General features: G+C 36.4%; 1 pseudogene across 1 annotated transcript; it reads right to left on the bottom strand.

Annotated features, from left to right (window-relative positions):
• Positions 1-991: 991 nt before the first annotated feature.
• Positions 992-9,523, bottom strand: LOC114264620 (glutamate receptor 3.4-like; annotated as a pseudogene). Its single transcript, XR_014336807.1, has 7 exons — positions 9,465-9,523; positions 9,274-9,349; positions 8,554-8,752; positions 6,056-7,390; positions 2,295-2,488; positions 1,298-1,492; positions 992-1,067 (listed from the first exon to the last, which is right to left on the bottom strand). The product of XR_014336807.1 is annotated as a glutamate receptor 3.4-like (transcript).
• Between the last annotated feature and the right edge of the window lie 9,656 nt (positions 9,524-19,179).

A 19,179-nucleotide genomic window follows, 5' to 3' on the forward strand; every position in this document is an offset into this window, starting at 1 on the left:
ACTTTATACATGTAAAAAACAATGTTGATTAGATATCAATAGCCACTTGATTAGATAACATTTGTGTCAACAATTTATTTTTGAAATCATAGTTACCGTTGACACAAATTTCATCTGATCAGGTGGTTATTGGTATCTGATTAACGTGGTTTTTGGCAGAGATGAAGTACTCGGCAAACTCTAAACATTGAACGGTTTGAATTATCAATGTTGACTCTGTAGTGGGCCAATAAAGCCCAATAACACGCTCCAGTCCCATTTTGGACTGGAGACAAGCCAAGGCCTTTCTATAAAAACTCAAAGAATATCATATTCGGAATAAATGGGAAAAAAAATGATAAAAGTAGTTGTATAAATGTTTTCCTCCCTAATTTTATTACAAAACTTGTATGATTAGTCACTTGCCTTTTAATGCTTAAAGAATTAAAATATAAAAATATTTAAATATATTATAAAAAACAGGCCAAAAATCCAAAAACCAAAATTTCAATTGACAATCATATAATGTTTGGGTAGTGATGAGAATGAATATCATTGACACATTAATAATTCAATAATTTACAACATGTTTCCAAGTCTCTTTCAATATTAACTTGATTAGACCATCTTTGCAGCATCAGCACATATTAATGGTTATAACACCATTTTCATTTCACTTTTGGTAAGTTGGTAGCATGAGATGAGAACATTTGTTAAGTCACTTGGGATGGTTTGAGATCCCAACCTCCTAAATTTAAGGCTGCGTTTGGATTGGGAAATTCTGCAGAGCAAAGAGAAACGAAGTAGAAGTTATTTTCCTCTTTTTTTTCTTTGTTCCCTTCACCGTTATTTTGTTTTGTTTTCTATGCAAATTCCTCAGTGAATTCAAAGTCCAAACATCGTCCCAAGTCACTTGGAAATTGGGATGCCAACCAAATTCCATTAGATGAACAAATTCATGGCCCCATTTTTGTTTTTGTTTTCAATATTTCAAGGTCAGGGGGAATCACAACTACCAGCTAATATACCATTCTAATCCAACACTAAACAAAAACCTGACAGTAACTTTCAACATCTCCAAAAGCCCCCTTATTAAAAATAATAATAAAGTTACAAAATACAAACAAAATTGTATAATAATGACACTGAAATAAAGAAATTGTCTTGCCAATTTTTTCTCAATTTCACCACAGATCCTATACATGACATTTTCAACCTAGCTGCTTAACTTTGAATATCAAAGGGTCGAAACAGGTATAAAACAATATGAGATTTTGTGTTGATATTATACTTAACTAGCCCATGGGCAAAAATTTACCTAGAAGGGGAACTAGGATGCCCATCAGAGCATTGGCTTGCTTGTCTTTTGCTATTACTCTTTTGTTTTATTGATTCCATGACCTCATCTTCTTTCTTAACAACAAAATCCTTGAAGCTAGTCACATGCAATGTACTTTTAGGCCTAATAGATTCATGCTCATCAATATCTTGTTCCTCATCCCTCGGGGTGTACCTGCGATATTGCTAGCACAACTTGCAGAAAAATATTGTAAGGGCAAGGAAGCATGTTGTGCCATATATAAGGAATAGGCCCCAGAAGCTAGTGAGAGACAGAATGTTTTCATCAACTTGGTTGGCTTGTGCAAAGCACCTATTGAGCAATATCCATCTATCGTGGATTCTTTGGAGATCACCGTTCTCTAAGAGTCGTAGAATAGCAGTCGACAAGTCCACCACAAAAGGAGAGTCTCTCTAAAATGCCTGAGTCAGGAAATTAAACATCATAATCAAGTTACATGGAGGCTGTGTATTTGGATCAAGGATTTGAAGAGGAAGAAAAAAATGATACAAAAAGTGAATGAAATGAAAGTTAATTTTTATTTCCTTTTCATTCCCATCATAAAATTCCCACTTAAATCCTTAATCGAAACATAGCCTAAAAATAACTTTGTAAAGAAAATCTCACTACACACAGAACGTTTATACATAGCAAGAACCCTCACAATCTTACTTTCTTCTTGGAAATCAAATCATAGACGTAAGCACTATTCGATAAATGAAAAAAAGAAAAGAAAAAAAAGTAACATAAATACTAGAGCCTAGAAGCGTATAAGATTTAGCTAAAAGTCAAGTCTGATATAAGATAAATATCAAATTTATGCAACGAGGATATATTTTGGTCACATCTCATGGGTTTTGTTTTCTATTGATATTAACATGACATCTTAAAACTTATCTGATCGAAGTTTGGCTTAGCCATTTCAAATACTGCATCAATAATTACTCGTTCAGGATTAAACTAAGAAAATACTTACAAATCCCCATCTGTTTTTAGTAAATTCTTGTCCCACAGATCTAAATTTGCAGTTGGTCTTGTACAATATGAGCTTAATGTAAGGAAGCTGTCAACAATTGTAGCTACTCCCCCTGCTTTTGGACCTTTGTGAAGGGTATCAACATATTCTTCCTGGTTTTTTAATGTTTTCATTCTTGACTCTGCTATGTTGAGCTTTTCAATCAGAATGATCCATCTTCAACTCCAATTGAATCGGTACTTGAGATCAAGCTATCAATCTTTTCAATATTTGACATCAGCTGTTGCACTGTAAGGATTGATGTCTAGCTAGCTGTGTAGCTTGAATCGATAGTTAACACTACAAAGAGCCATAAGATCAGCACCAAACGTCCCAGGGTGCTCACAGTGTTCTCTCTTGTGTTCAACTCCAAGCAGAGAAATATTAATGTATTGCCACTTAAAAATGTCATGATGCAATAATTAAAAGTGAACACAACAGATTAGGCAACATACTGTGTGCAAAAAACATTATTGAGAAACCGAACCTACAACATTAGAAGCGATCATATAAGTAATTCTCTAACATCCACAAAGCAAATGGAGTGTTAGGTCAAGATGCTTAAATAACCACACCAGTTTTATACAAATTATTGATACTGCATAATCTATGATGTAATTCATTATAGTTAAGAGTAGTCAATTGAACCAGTAAACTTGCGCTATTTGATAAAAATTAAAAAAAAATAAAAAAAAAAAACCCAAAAGAAGAAGAAGAAGAAGAAGAAGAAGAAGAAGAAGAAGAAGAAGAAGAAGCATGTCTTACTATTTATAGCATTCATTGAATAAGCAACAGTTTTAACATATTAGATGTTATGATTTGCCAAGAGACTGATAAGAGAAATTGGTCACTCAAACAACATCAAGATCAATCACCGAGGTTTTTAATATCATCTGTAAATCCCATATATCGGAGGGCTTTTTGTCATAACCCCACCATGTAACATATTTATATTTATTTAATTTTGAATTGTACTTATGTGTTTTGTAATTAATTTGTGTGTATCTGTTTGATTTGTGAATTATCTGTTATGATTTACGTTTTGAATCTGAAATTGAGAGCCTTAATGACTTCAGAAACTGAAATTGACAAGTTTAATTAGGATGTCATGATTTTTAGAGCCTATTGGAAAGTTTGATTAAAAATTGATTCAATTTAATTAAATTAAGTTTTGTTTAGTTAGCCTTAAGCTCTAATTAGTTAGGTTTATCCCTAATTAGTGTATTAAGTTAATCAACATGTATATATATGATAAGAGAAGAGAGAATTATTCATTTTGAGCTCAAAATTTCTGTTGGAGAGTTTTAGAGAGAAAGTGAATTCATTCTAGACAGAGAGAAGCTAGGAAGCTTGGAGAATTGCTAGGAAAATGAAGACTTACGAAGAGAAGTTCAAGATTTTGCTAAAGCAAGCTAAATTCAAGACTCTAGGTATGGAATTCAACCTTAATTCATGAAGATAACTTACCTAGCTTATGAATTCAAGAAGAATATGAGATTAAACACAAGAAATGGCTTAAAGATGCGTTAAATTGAAGTTAGACATACATGCATGCATAATTTTGTAAAGTTCCATCATTTTTATTATGATTTTTGTCATTTATGTTGAATTTAGGAGTTGAATCATACATGCATCCATGATTCTTAGAGTTTTAAAGTTCAATTTCAAGTTTTGAGAGTTATGGAATAGAATTTGAAACAAATTCATACATGCATGAAGATTTGACTTTCAATTTTGGTGAAATCATGGAGTTTTGAGCTAAAGGTTTAGAATTGACTTTATACTCATGTTTTTGGAAGTGTTTTCATGGTTTAGTGTGTTATGCAAGGCTTTACATTTTGGACCCAAGTTTTGAAGCTCAAAATTCTGTATTGGAAGCCCAGAATTCGGCCTAATCGCTCGAGCAATGAAGTCACAGCTCGAGCGCACAATGAGAGCTTCCAGTATTTTTGCAGAGTTACACATCGCTCGAGCAACCAAGTGTCTGATCAAGCGACCTTAGCTTTCATTGAACTTGGCTCGAGTGGCCACCGAGCCTAGATTTTGTGCATCCAGTACTTTTGCAGACCGTGTAGTCCGCTTAAGCAATCGATTGTGCGCTCAAGCGAACTACCTTGTTTCAGCTTATTTTAAAAAGTTGCATGCTAATCATAATTGCACTCTCATTCCTATCTGAGCATTTTAAGGCGTGAATTAAGCCTCATGAATGAATTAATAAGTTAGAAATGGACTTAAAAGAATTGAATAGAAAGGAATGATTCTAGTAAGCTATGAGTTACAATGTATGTATATGTTTATGTGTTGTGTAGGTTGATCCACGGAGACGTGACAACAATCTAATCGCTATGTGCAATATCTTAGTAAAGATATTTTTATACATTCTGTTTTCTAAATGTTTCTATGTGGTACGCTTTTCTAAACTTATGTTTTCTAAATATGAATGAGCTTTCTATTTGTTCGATCAACATGATATCTGTAAATGTGATTGACGAAGTATGAATGTATATGATGGACCAAAGGTCATTCTGTATATCTGAGAGGATGGACCCAAGGTCGTTTTGTATATCTAATAAGTCTGAGATATCTGCTATGTGTTGACCAAATGGTCATTGATCTGATCAGCTGTAATCAATTGGACCCAAGGTCGTTCTGTCAAGTTATGATCTATTCTGTTCTGTATATTTGTTATCTATTAGAGTAAAGGTCGTTCCATCATGTATTGGACCAGAGGTTGTTCTGTTATGTGATGAATATGATATGAAAACGATTATGTGTAAGCAATGGAACTCATTCATTACCCCTTTACTTTGGTATTATTCACTCGGTTTTAGCTTAATTCGTTATATATATATATATATGTAGGTGAGCAGTAGGATGTTCAGCCCTAGAGTTTTCCCTAGAAGTTCACCCAAGCTTTGTGATGTTCGCCAAGGAATGCCTCTCAGATGAGGCCTTTGCCTTTTTGTTTTTATTGGTCATGCTTGATCATTTTTTGTTTACAAGAGTTTAAGTTTTGTAAGATGATGAATTGTACTCTTATGTATAAGTCTTTGAATATGCAATCTGTAATGAATATTTAATGAATATGTGTTTTGTATGAATGTGAGTTATTAACGTATAAGATGTTTTTGTTTATGCCATATATACACAGCTCGTTGGACAATTTTATTATGCTGCTTCCACTTTTTTCCCCATATACTTAATTATGTTTTGAAATTTTTGTCCGAGGCCGTAGGTAATCTCATGATTACTGATCGATTATGATAAACCTCTAGGGATGGGTTCGGGTTATGACACTTTCAATGAAGTATGTGCTATGAGATACTAACCAGAAGATTGTTATAAGTTGTTGATTTGGTGGGCCACGGAATTCATTCGATGCTCAAGAATCCAAAGAACTCACACAAAAAGAAAAAAAGCACCAGTGAGACACCACATTTCCATAGTAAAAGGCCTGAGGAAAGCCCAAGCACTAGATTTTATCTCTTTGATAGGAACAACTATGACAAGTCCAAATTTCATGCAAGGCTGCGTAAAAGCTACAATCCTTTTTCTGTTTGTTATAATTATAATGTCCCCCATAGCTGCATCATATTTCTAAAGAAGGAAGAAGATCAGGACAATATTTTCGAAACCCTAAAGCAAACTAGTCAACATATATTTTTAATCTACTTGGTTCAACCAATACCATAATTTTGAGTATAATAATAGAAAATACTCACATTTTGGGCTACATCGTGCACACGATTGTTATAGGAAGCGTTTCTCACACCATCAGCATATATTGTATACATATGGGGTACAGCGTAGGGCGACAATTTTATTGCAGCTTCAAAGACATCAATACAGTATCCTTTCACCGTAAGTGGACCCTTGTCTTTGGTTGCATATTCTAAATAACTTACTCGGTTAGGCACTGCAATTCGCAAAGGCTTTCTGTTGTTAGGGAACACCCACCCTGAGGTTGTTTTGTGGTTTCTCCAGGCCATATTACATTGTCAAGATGTCAGTTACTGGTAAAAGTATTTGGAGGCTTCATATACAAGATTTTGGGAGCAATGACAGAAAGACTAGAATAGTTTGACTAACAACCAATCCTCTGAGACCCATTCCCACCAATGTTAAGAATATCAAATGTTGGAAGAATTAAATTCTTCTTTGAGTCAAATTGAATCTGACCAATTAGACCTGTGAAGTTCATTCCAAGAAGTATTTGGAGCAGTTTTTGGCCTTCTTGAAAAGTACAAAGTCCTGTCAAATGCAGTGTGCTTCCATTAGTGTCGTGCAACCTAGGGTCGTACGAGAATGAGCTGCTTCCTCCTTTGTTGAAGAAAACGTCAAGTGCACAGGCAAGTAGCCAAATGAAATCATAAGCATAGAGTGCATAAGAATTGAAGCTCGAGGTCTCCCTATACGTGAAGTTTTTCCACCTAGACGTAACTCTTTTTGAGATCAGAATCTAGGGTGTGATGGCGAAGTGCAATAACCCCTTATAAGAGATTCATTGTGTTACAATCAACTGATTCTGATGAATCTAACACAAAAGGAAGCCAATCTGTAGCAATCCAAATATAGCCGGCGGTCAACATCCAAAGCAACTTTGCTACAGAAAAAATTGTCAAGCCGGAGTCTGGATTAACATGAAAAACATAAACCCGAGATTCCATCATGTTTACTCTAACTAACAAGTCATTGATGTCACTTCTAGAGGCTCCGAGAGTAAAGACAATTTTGTAAGAAATCTTGGCACGCTTCTTTGCAAGGGCATCACCTAATACGGAAATCCCATTTCTTCCATAATCATCATTGACAAAGATGGTGACCACCTCTCTCCAGTCATAAAATTTGATCAGATCAGCTATTGCATACATTTGGAAATAGTCACTGTGTCTAGTGCAGAGGAAGTAAGGAAATTGCAATGCCGAAAGTGTTGGGTGTCGCCGCAAATGACATGAGCGACACATGAAGTTCATTGACAACATGAGAAATAACATGTGCTATTCCAGAGGGCCGAAGGCCAATTACAACAACCACATCATTCTCCATCAACAGCAAAGCTACATAGGTAATTAAAGACAACTTGTCAAAATTTCTCATTTCTTATTTTGATGCTTGAGAGAGAGAGAGAGAAAGAGAAGGGGGTGACCATTAGTTCAATGGTTAAGACTTGGCCTAATAACCTCAAGGTTATGGGTTCAAGTCTTCGGACCACCACCTTATGCATTATACCAAAGGTTAGGTATGTACTCAATCTTTCCCCTCTCAAACACACATTAATGTATACTAATTGAACGTTATTTAATTTATTTATTTTTTTGAGAGAGAGAAGCTAGTTCAAATTTTCTTGCTTAGTTGTCATTGTTTTTCATTGAAAGGAATTGTCGGTCACATAGAATTTGTTCATTATTGATAAATTTCATTTGAATATAAATGCTTTTTTTTTTTTTTTTTTTTTTACCATCTTTGAGTAGGTTAATTAGTGCTGCTTGTGATCTCGAAAACATAAATTATTTTTGATATAATTTTCTCTTATTAATACCAAAACAACTAATGATTTGATAACAACTATGCTTTCACAGGAGTATATCTAATTAGATCAGTACTTGAGGGTTCTACCCTATGTCATTTTATTTATACATGCTTATAATTCATTGTTCATACGAAATATTAGCATAACTTCATTGCCATATCTAAGAAACATTTGGCATAACTTTCAGGAATGAAAACTCAAATGTCATACAAATACATAACAAATAAAGTACCCGAAGGACAAATACCACTCCAAGAGAAAGAATTGAAAGTACCAAACCAAACCAAGAGCAAACAGAAAATGCCCTTATGCTCGGCATTCAAGTTATCATAAAAAAATACAACAAAGACATCAAAAGACTTCTTTGTCAATGGTTGGTGTAGTAGGACAATATCCATAGATCAAGGCTAAAATATGTTCAACAAAGTCGGCAGTTTGGTCGCAATTATATAACTAGTCTTCTAAGAAGACTAGGAACATGCCGTTAAAAGCATAGATCTTAATAGTTACAAGAAACTTATACTGAGACTCAATATCCAATAAAGAACTTGATACTTAACAAAAAATATAATTAGTAGCGAACTCCTACTATGCCAAGGCAAATAACTAATCCTTATAACATGTTTTGTTTTGGTTGTCTCAAGTAAGGACAGTTCTTTGTCAATACAAGTGTATACATCCAGAGATTACCTTCCACAGTTCCAAGGAAGCCACTGCAATTCGTGTCATGCAAAATAAGATTCAATTTCATCCCAGCAAGAACAGTTGAATTGGAATTGACATCATCAACCGCAGCTTCAATTCCTGGCTTTGCTGATCGTCCAATAACAGAATTGAAGGTATATAGAGCTCCAATATTCACTACATTCGGCCGAAGATGCGGCCGTCGCTATAACTTTATGACGCTTTAGAAACGTCACTATATGACTATAGGCGGCGTTTCTAAAAACGCCGCTAAAAGTTCTATTAACGGTAATATGACGTCACCATACTATTTAGCGACGTTTTTAAAACGCCGCCGTATCTCTATTTTCAAAAAAAATATCCAAACATCGATGTAATATTTAGCGACAGTTTTAGAAATGCCGTGATAGTCTTTTTTTTTTTAATTGTGCTAATTTTATATGATTGAACTAAAAAATACCTGTAATTAAACTAAAAAATAGCATTAATATGAAATAATAACTCCCATTCAAAATGCAACATTAATTCACTTTCTCATTCAATTTAATATCCAATCACCATTAATAACAAAATAACATATCCAAAAGTGAATTGTAACCAACAAGAAGGTTGACTGAATTGTAAGCAAGTGGCCAACAGCTTTTCAGGAAAATAAAGGAGGAGGTACTGAGCTCAGGACAAGGAATGCAACAAAAAAGGGGAGTGAGATTAATCTGATGACTTCACATTCATGCTGATCTTGAACTGGCCAAGTCCTCCAGATCTTGGTGACAGGCCTTCATATAAAGCCCCAAGCATACGCCTGAAAGTAAAACAAAGGAATAAAAAGTATTTCAGAATGAATAAACACAAAATCAAGCCACAATTGACAACAAGATAGAAGCAGCAACAAAAACCAACCACAGAGCAAAGCTTACCCCTTCAACAATCTGTGGATGGATCTTAGAAGAGCTACATGAATCTCCCCTAACAACATTGGATCTTGAAAATAGTAGGGAGCAGCTAAAACAATAAGATGAGAGTAAGGATAAAGCAAATAGTCTAAAGGCAAAATTAAATACAAGGATCTCAAGAACTTACATAATCATGAAAAGCTTGAATAAATTCATCCAGCATAAATGGCCAAAGCCCCAGAACGTCAGCAAAATTTATTAAAAATCTCCAGACCTAAAAATCAATTCACAGGTAATAACATTAGAATGATCACAATACCTCCATAAGCATCACCTTTAGATCTAGTCCATATGTTGCTTGAAAAATTGTAGTTCAATCAACATTTAGTCAGTCTTAATTTTTTGTCTTCCTTACATTTTCAACTAGATGATGCAGCTCAAGTCTGTTCTTGCCACCCCAAAGCTGACTGTGTGAAGTCTAAATCTAAACCAACAGGGCCCAAGAAGCACAATCAATAGGATCAAAGGAACAGTATGACAAATTTTTAGAATTCAAGGTTTCCTCTAATCTTATCATCTCAAAAACTAACCTACCCTGGAAACTACAGACTGATTTGTTACTATTAGCTAAATATGATGCGACTCAAAGGGTGAATCCTCCGCTAAAACTCAAGAAGCTTCCAAAGAACAAACTAAAGATAAACTCACTCAGTTATAGTAATTCATTCAGAATCATTACACCAAAGCAAGTTGATTAGCCAATGTTAAAACCCTTGAATAAACTAACTTACAAACTATAAAGCCAGAACGACATATAAAACAAAATACCACATAAATAAAGAACTCATTTTTGATGAATAATATTGACGTCTTCAAATATTGAATGTTCACTAAATCAAACATACAGCAAAAAAAATGTATCCAATCCTTGACATATACACACAAATTTCACATGCACAAACAAAATACATACAAAACACTGATGATCATGGACGAGAGAGAGGGAGGGAGAGAGAGAGAGAGAGAGAGAGAGAGAGAGGGTACCTCTTTATTCAAAATTATGATGCTTATCTTCTCACAGAGATTGAAAACCCTAAAGAACAAAATCCACATAAATATCAAAACGCCAACCCCCCAAAAAAGAAACGAGAAAGAAAACAAAAGAAGAAACAACAATTGAAAAAATAAATAAATAAATAAAAATTATAATCTTGAGTCACGTATCGATTTTTTCTTTTAACTGGAATCACAGATCGATCAATTTCAATTTCATAGTTCTTGGTTACAATTTCAATTTCAATAACCAAATCGAGAGAGACGGAAGGAAGAGCTTGTGAGAGACAGAGAATCGATACCTCGCTGGTGCAGATGATGGTGGCGGTGGAGCTTCGAAATCAGAGATTCAGATGAAATCGAAATCAGAGAAATCGAGCCGGTGCAAACGGTGCTGGCGGTGGAGATTCGAAATCGAAATCGCTCTGAATCTCAAAGATGAATCTGTGAGAATGATAAGGGCTTAGAGAGGGTTGAGAGAGGCGAGATTTGAAGCCGTGAGGATTCCAAATAAGATGAACTTCGAAATCAAAATCAAAATAGCCAAGATGAATCACCGAGATTGTATCATTCTGAGATGAATTGATCCATTGAGATGAATCGATCCATTGAGAGGGTTGAGAGAGAGAGCGAACGAGAGAGTGATTAAGTAAAAGATCAGGGATACAAAATGAGTGAGTGAGAGATTAGGACTTCAGAGGCTCGCCCATTTAAGGGAGAAAGAGATAGGACATTTGAAGGCGCTTTAAGACGCCTTCTGTTATTGAAACGGTACCGTTTTAACATTTTAAAAAAGTGACGTTTAAAAAACACCGTCGAATGTCATAAAACATGGCGTTTAATAAAACGCCATTAAATGAACGTCGTTAAAACTCATATTTCTTGTAGTGTGTTAACAGATACAACAAGCAAGTGAAGCTTACAATACAAAGCTTGAAGATATAGGATCAAGATTACCAAACAAAGTGGGTCACAAAACTCTCAGAACCCAAGTCCTCAAAAAAAGAAAAAAAAGAAAAAAGAAAAAAGAAAAAAGAAAAAAGAAAACCCAAATAATGTAGGGAGATTTAGCGCATAAAATGGAAAAATTGAATGCATAGAATAATTTGAATCTTAAATCCAGAATACAAGAACAAACCGGCATGGGGAAGGGGAACTAGAACAAGTTTAAATGGGAATAATCCAAGTCCCAATATTTTAGCTACCCATTATTGTAATCATATTAATGTTTATATATGCACACATATAAGCACATGTATATGGATATATATATATATATATATATATCTATTAAAAAACAAACAACTTGGAGAATCATTATTCAATTGTATTGCAAAACCCCACATGGATGAATAAATAAATGGATAGGAAGAGATAGAAATTGTCAATAAATAAGAGATCCTCAAAAGTAGTGAAGGGTGCAAACCAAGATTTCCTGGGAAACCCAGCTCTGGATTAGTTTTGTTGCTGTCCATAAATATATACATAAATATTATGATATTGGTGAATGCCTAGGGCAAAACATAACAATTCTACACAAATATGTTCCCAGCTAAAAGAGAGCTCCAAATGTATTCTAAGAATAGTCATGTAACTTCAGCAAAGAATCATTCTAGCCTGTATTTATTCACCTCTCACGCTACTTTGAACAGTGAGGGGAAATTCTCCTGTGCGCACATTTAGGGGTGCACATTATCTGTAACCTATCATAAAAATGTATAATTTTATCATAAAATTTTGTAATATGAACCATAAAATGTGTAATCTCACTACAAATTGACGTAACAAAAATTTTAAAAATTTTGTAATTGGTCTTGCAAAAGTTTGTAATTTTGTAATTAATGTTATAAAATTTTATAATTTAGTTACGACAATTTTATTATGTTAATTTATAACGAGATTATATATTTTATAATTAATATTACATAATTTTATAATAAAATTATATATTTTGTGATAAGTTACATATAGTGGTGTTTTGGAAAATTGGTAAAAAGTTAATTTTTTAATTTTTTAACGAAAAACTGAATTGTTTTAGATAAAAAAAGTGATTTTTTGATTAAAAAAACTGAAAAAGTCAAAAAATTGACTTTTTTGACAACTTCCCAAATGACCCCATAATATGATGGAGCATTTCTAGGGCTATCTATTTGGTTTTTTTTTTTTTTAAATTTATTTATTTATTTTGAAAAATAAAGGGTCACTGAGATCTATCCACGTCAACCAAAAGGACAAGAAATGCTGATTATACTGTATATGAAACACGTGAATTCCGTACTAATAGCATATGCAATATTAAAAAATAGGGCAAATTACGTATACCACTTTCAAAATTTAGCTAATTACAGATACTCTCTTGAGGTTTGAGAAATTACAGATACCCTCCTGAAATTTATATTTTCATAATAAATTGCCTCTTGGGGTTTACATTTTCATAATAAATTGCCCACTAATTTGTTATGAAAATATAACTTTTAGAGAAGTATCTGTAATTTCTCAAACCTCAGGGGTATCTGTAATTTAGCTAAACCTCGAGGGGGTATATGTAATTTGCCTAAAAAATAAAGTAAATTACAATGGGGCGGGCTTCCTCCCGTAATTGAACTAGGGGATACTATTGAATTTGTGAAGTTTATCACGGATTCCATTTTGATAATTTAAATCATACAATACGTAAAACTCGTCGAATATTATATACTTATTAAAAATCGCTTTGATTGGATATCGATAGCTACGTGATCAAATTAGTTTTGTATAAAAAAATGCATGGTAAAAAAAATAAATTGTTAGTACTCGACGAGTTCTACACATTGAACGGTTTGGATTATTGAAACGGGACCCGTGGTGAGCTCTCACGAGTAGTGGCGAAATTAGAAAATTAAATTAGAGAGAACACTTATTAATTACAATATCAAAAAAAATTTCAAAAATATTTCATGCAAGTTTTTACGATTGATTTCTAGAAATATCAAAAAAATAATGTTATTTGTAACTAATATATAATGGACAATACCAAAAAAATTTGGATATAAGTTTTAAAATAAATTATATAATGATAAATGTTTTTTTATATAAAATTTGATTAAAAATTCAATATAATGGTAATACCATGTCATTATTGATATGTGATATCACCAACTAATAGTACATAAATACATAGAGAGTGAACCTCACATGTCAAATGTAACTAACAATCCAATAAATTTCATATCTTTATAGTGAGATTATTTATACTTGTGTCAATAATAATGACATCACCGTTACATTCAAAAATTTTCATAGATAATATGGTTTATAGTAGTCTCTTCATTTTTAATTAAAACAACCATTGTTGTTTTCATAATTTTTAAAATATCATTGACATTTCACTCTAATAATATTTTTGTAATTTTTTTATTTAAAATATTTTCTTTATGTTTACAAAATTTGAAGAAAAAAAAAATCCCAAAATCCATGGGGGGCACGTGACCCCCCTGGTCCCTCACTCTCTCCGCCACTGCTCACAAGCCCAACAATACCCTTTAGTCTGATCATGGACTGGAGGGAAACCCAGCCCAATTACAATAACCTCCACGAGATTTGAACAAAAGATTGTTAATCCCATATTTTAACATAATTATTTACTTCTTTTTTAGTCAGATTAAAATAATTAAAATTAATATAAATAATGGGTCAACACTAAAATAAACAAAATAAGTATACACTTTAGTAAAAAATATATGGCAATATCATTTTCTTAATTCATATAATTAATAAATTACTAATTAAAAAAGATATAATTATTATTTGAATTCAAACAATAAAGGAGATCAGTGAAATTATATTAAAAATATGATGGTCACCGCATTTTCACCTAATCTCAGGGAATGTGAATGTAATTTATCCTAAAAAGTAGTATGTAAATGTAATTTACCTTAAAAAATACTATCTCCGTCATAAATTGTTGGGATAATTACCAAAAATCCTCAAAGTTAGACCCTTACAACAAAATAAATCATGATTTTTTAATTTTATCAATCTAAACCATAAACTTTTGACTTGCTTTCTATGTAATCTGTGGAGAAGTGGTTCGGAAATACTCTTTGGGTCCTACAAGACGCTCGTGATCCTCAGCTAGTCACCTTAAAAGGAATGAACACTCCGGTCGGGAGTGCTGGAATTAGCATTTCGACGGATAAGTTAGTGTATACTCTCTTGATTGCTTATATCTCAAGTTAAACTTACTTGTTCACACCTACCTCTCTTTGGTTGTTGTTCTTCTATTTATATACGCTCCTGGTCCTCAGGGTAGGGCCCACTCTTAATCCGTCGTGTGATTGTTCATTCGGCCTTCCTTTTGCTATATTCCAACTTCTGATCGGCCCCCCGCTCAACTGGCTTCATGGCCGATTAATATACTCGGTACCTAGAACGTACGAGACGGGCGAATATAATATATATCCTGATTTTGTAAATATGTACTCGGCGTATCTGAGTCCCCTAATATTTGGCTCCCACAATTGCCCCCTAAACACCCCACTAACACCAATTAGTCGGCGTGTTTGGTTTCGAATTTGGAAAGTCAAAAATTCGGCGGTTAACCTCATTCCAACGTGTGTCAAAATGCACACGTTTTTTTGGTCATCATTACAAGTTCCCGCCCCTTCATACGCTTCCTTCATTTAATGTGATTTAAAACTTTGTCTCTTCAAATGTATGTTTTGAATACTCAAAGTTTCTGGTTCGCCTTCGAGTACAACTCCTTCACTTCGCGACCTCTACAACTTTCTCCTATTTCTCATTATCCCTTCTGCTTCTCATAAGTTTTCTTCTCCTTCACTCCCAATATCATTTCCTTGTTTACTTTTAGTTTTGCATAATCCTTAGACTGGCTAGGATGGCAAAAAATTTGAAAGAGCTCCTTTCTGCGGATCGAATTTCCAGCTTCCGACGCCATTATTTCATCCCTGATGATGTCCATCTATCACTCGTGGCAGACAGCACCACTGATATGGAGAGGACCGATGAGAGTACAATCATTTTTCCTCTCCTATTAATTGCTGAGGGCGGAGTTCGTTTTCTCCTTTACCCATTTTTAAAGGTCGTCCTTCGACACTGGGGTCTAATTCCTTCCCAGCCTAACATGAACTTTTTCCGCATCATAATGGGGATTATAGAGTTGAATCGTCGTCTTAGGATTAACCTAGGTATACCTGTAATTCGGCATTATTATGCCTCAGCCAAGTCTACTGGCCGGCTGGGACGTTATTTTCTCAAGGCCAAGGATACCGATCATCACCTAGTGACTATGCTTGCCAGCTCTGGCAAGCGTGTCGACGACGTGATGGTCATTGTCCGAGGCAATTAGGAATTCGGCGAGGGTGAAGATCGCCTAGATCCCATGCCAAGGCGAAAAGGCGAACCAGGTAGCCGTATAGCTCACTCTAGTTTATTTTCACCTTATATGTATTCGGCTTTCCTTCCATGTATTTACCGTTTTGTTTATGCAGGCAACAATTTGAAGAAAGTGTTGGTTTCAGCCGACAATGGTGTACTTGCGGAAATTAAAATCGCTCTACAGTTTGTTGGCCGTCCAAACCTTCAGAAACAAGGAAGGGCGGCCCACATTCTCTTGTGATACGCGCCGACTTACGCAACGTTTTCTACGGCAGACCATATTCCAATTCCGAGAGGCGAAGATTATCTTACAGCCCTTATCTTCCCCGGCTTCAAAAACCTAAAGGAGGTTGGTTTAGAAGCCTCCGATTCGAAACACGTAGAAGAATAAGCAGCCGATCCGGTCGCTGAGAACCTGAATCAGTTGGAAGCCGAGGTAGACGAAGATCTTAACTTGGCCTTTGAGGAAGCTGGACTCAATTCGTCCGACCCTCCATCCACATCAGGCCAAGGGGACGTTTCCTTCGAAGACATTTTTACAAACTTAGGAGACCTTCTTGGCGCTTATCCTGAGGATATGGCTGGGGAATCGCTTACACAACTTGCCCGGAGGAAAAACGCCGAAAGGATGGCCGCCAGGAGGAGAGCCGAGGCCGTTCGATCGGAAACTCCACCCGTCACAGTCGTTGAGTCTACTCCGCCTGTTATTGCAGAAGAAACGGCTCAAATCGAAACAGCCGAGATGGAGCAGGTAGAATGGGTGGATGAGGCTGAGCAAATGGGGAAAAAGTGCCCCGCAGAGCAAGAAGCCGTCCACGGTGAAGACCGAAGCGACAAACGGCCTTGCGTTGAGGAATCGGACTTGGTTGTTCCATTTACTATTCAACCAAGGATAAGGAATACGCCGATTGCCTCTGATGCTTCGGCTTTGAAGGACCCAATTGTGGCCTTGAGTATGGCCTCCTCAATATCCCTGCCGGTTGACAGAGCCACATTTCGTGTGGAGCCAGATCTAACGCTAATTGCTTTGGCCGCTCAATCGGCCTTATTGGTACATTACTTGCCTTAACTGCAGTCTTCCGTCTAAATACATATATATGTATAAATATTTTTCTTATTATTTGTCTGTTGTAACTCTATTTCCTTGTTCTGTAGACGGTGGGCAGGATAGCCGAGATCAGTCGTCGTCAACATGACGCCATAGAACAGATCGGCCTCTTGAAAGCCAAAATTGACAATGAAAAGAACAAGGTTGTGGTAGCCTCTCAAAGGGCCGATTATGAGGCTGTGCATGCGGCGGAGGAACGAGCGAGAGCCGACTCGGAGGCCAAGCGAGCGAGGAATTCCGACCAATTAAGGCTTGCCGCCGAGGAAAGGGCAAAGGAGAGCGAGGATGCGCTCAAGTTAGCCCAGAAGGTAATCGCCAAGTTGGAAGCCGACTTGGAAGAATCGAAGAAGGCAAAGAAAATAGCCCACTCCGAGACTTCCAAAGCGTTCCAAGCTAGGAAGGATGCCACTTTGGAAAGCTACGTGGAAGAAGTGTCGAAGTTCAAGAATCGAGGCTTCAAACACGGCTGGGTCAAAGCCCTCACTGCTGCGAATGTGACATTGGCGCAGCCGATTCCATACGAGTAGGTGGACGTTGAGCCACTGGCATCTAACCCTGAAGATTGATTAAGGCATATTTTTTTTGGTAGGCATCTTAGATGCACAATTTTTGTAGGTTTTTGTTAGTAGATTTTCATTTTTTTAAATGTAAGCTAATTTTCATGTGTAAAATGACTGCTATTAGCGCTCAATTTATTAATAAAAATTTTCTATGCTCTCGAGTTTACTACATATACTATTTGTCTTTAATTCATAAATGACAATTCCTTATGCTCTTCTATTTGTTATATGAGTAAATAGTATATCCAATAGGTTAACCGAATCAATTAAACATCATCGGCCTCTTTGCTCTTTAGCCGAATAACTAAAAGAATCAGCAGTTAACAATTTGTAAAGGTGCATGAAAATTCAAGACTAACAAATAAAACAGCTTAAGGCTTCGGCGTCTAGTCGATTATAGCCGATTAGATTAATGAATCTGCCCTTGCCCCAGCTGGTGCATGAACTGGGATGCCGAATGATATTGGCCCATGGAGTAGCTAGGGCACTCAACCTGTTCGGCGCAAGGGCTTGCCCTATGGCCGATTAGATTAATGAGTCTACCTTTGCCACAGCTAGTGCATGAACTGGGATGGAGCGGCTAGGGCACTCAACCTGTTCGGCGCAATCGATTAGATTAATGAATCTGCTCTTGCCTCAGCTGGTGCATGAACTAGGACACCGAATGATATTGCCCATGGAGCGGATGGGGCACTCAACTTATTCGGCGCAAGGGCTTGCCCTATGGCCGATTAGATTAATGAATCTACCCTTGCCCCAGCTGGTGCATGAACTAGGACACCGAATGATATTGTCTATGGAGCGGATGGGGCACTCAACTTGTTTGGCGCAAGGGCTTGCCCTATGGCCGATTAGATTAATGAATCTGCCCTTGCCTCAGCTGGTGCATGAACTGGGACGCCGAATGATATTGGCCCATAGAGCGGCTGGGGCACTCAACTTGTTCGGTGCAAGGGCTTGCCCAATGGCCGATTAGATTAATGAATCTGCCCTTGCCCCAGCTGGTGCATGAACTGGGATGCCGAATGATATTGGCCCATGGAGCGGCTGGGGTACATGATTCAATCGGGGCCAGGCTTTTGAAGTGTAGCATTAATGAGATTGCCTTGGGGGTGCTGCATCCGTAGGAAATAAATGGGGTGAGCGCTTCGCGCATGCAGGTCCCATTAGAGTGTTCAGACTCGACTCACACCAGTCTATTGAAGAGATAAGTGTGAATGTCAAATAGGCTATTCTTCAATAACAGAGGAGAATGAAGGACATTGGCTGAGCTGGATGCAGAGATGAATCAAAGTGGCGAGCCTATACGCACGAGCAGTAGGGTGTCAAGGGAGCGGGAGAGATGCCAGTCTCCACGTCATCGAAGTAGGTCACCCAGAAGGGAAAAGCAACAACGGGGCAAATCCTCTCAACCGCGCTCCAGAAGAGAATCTGGTGAGACACCGCGCCCGTTGAGTTTTGCGGTTTTTGTGGAGAACAAACCGATGACGGAAGCAGATTTAATCGTTCACGACCCAAATGTGGCAGTCAAGTTCACTCGACAGATTTTTTCACTAGAAGTCCAACAGTCGATGGTCGGTCGACAGGATTTCGAAGTGTTTCGGGAAGGCATCCATGGAGCGGTGAGAGGGTTGTATACCGC

Source organism: Camellia sinensis, chromosome 7 (assembly GCF_055761805.1).
Source record: "Camellia sinensis isolate YWXY chromosome 7, ASM5576180v1, whole genome shotgun sequence".
NCBI classification, from domain to species: Eukaryota; Viridiplantae; Streptophyta; class Magnoliopsida; order Ericales; family Theaceae; genus Camellia; species Camellia sinensis.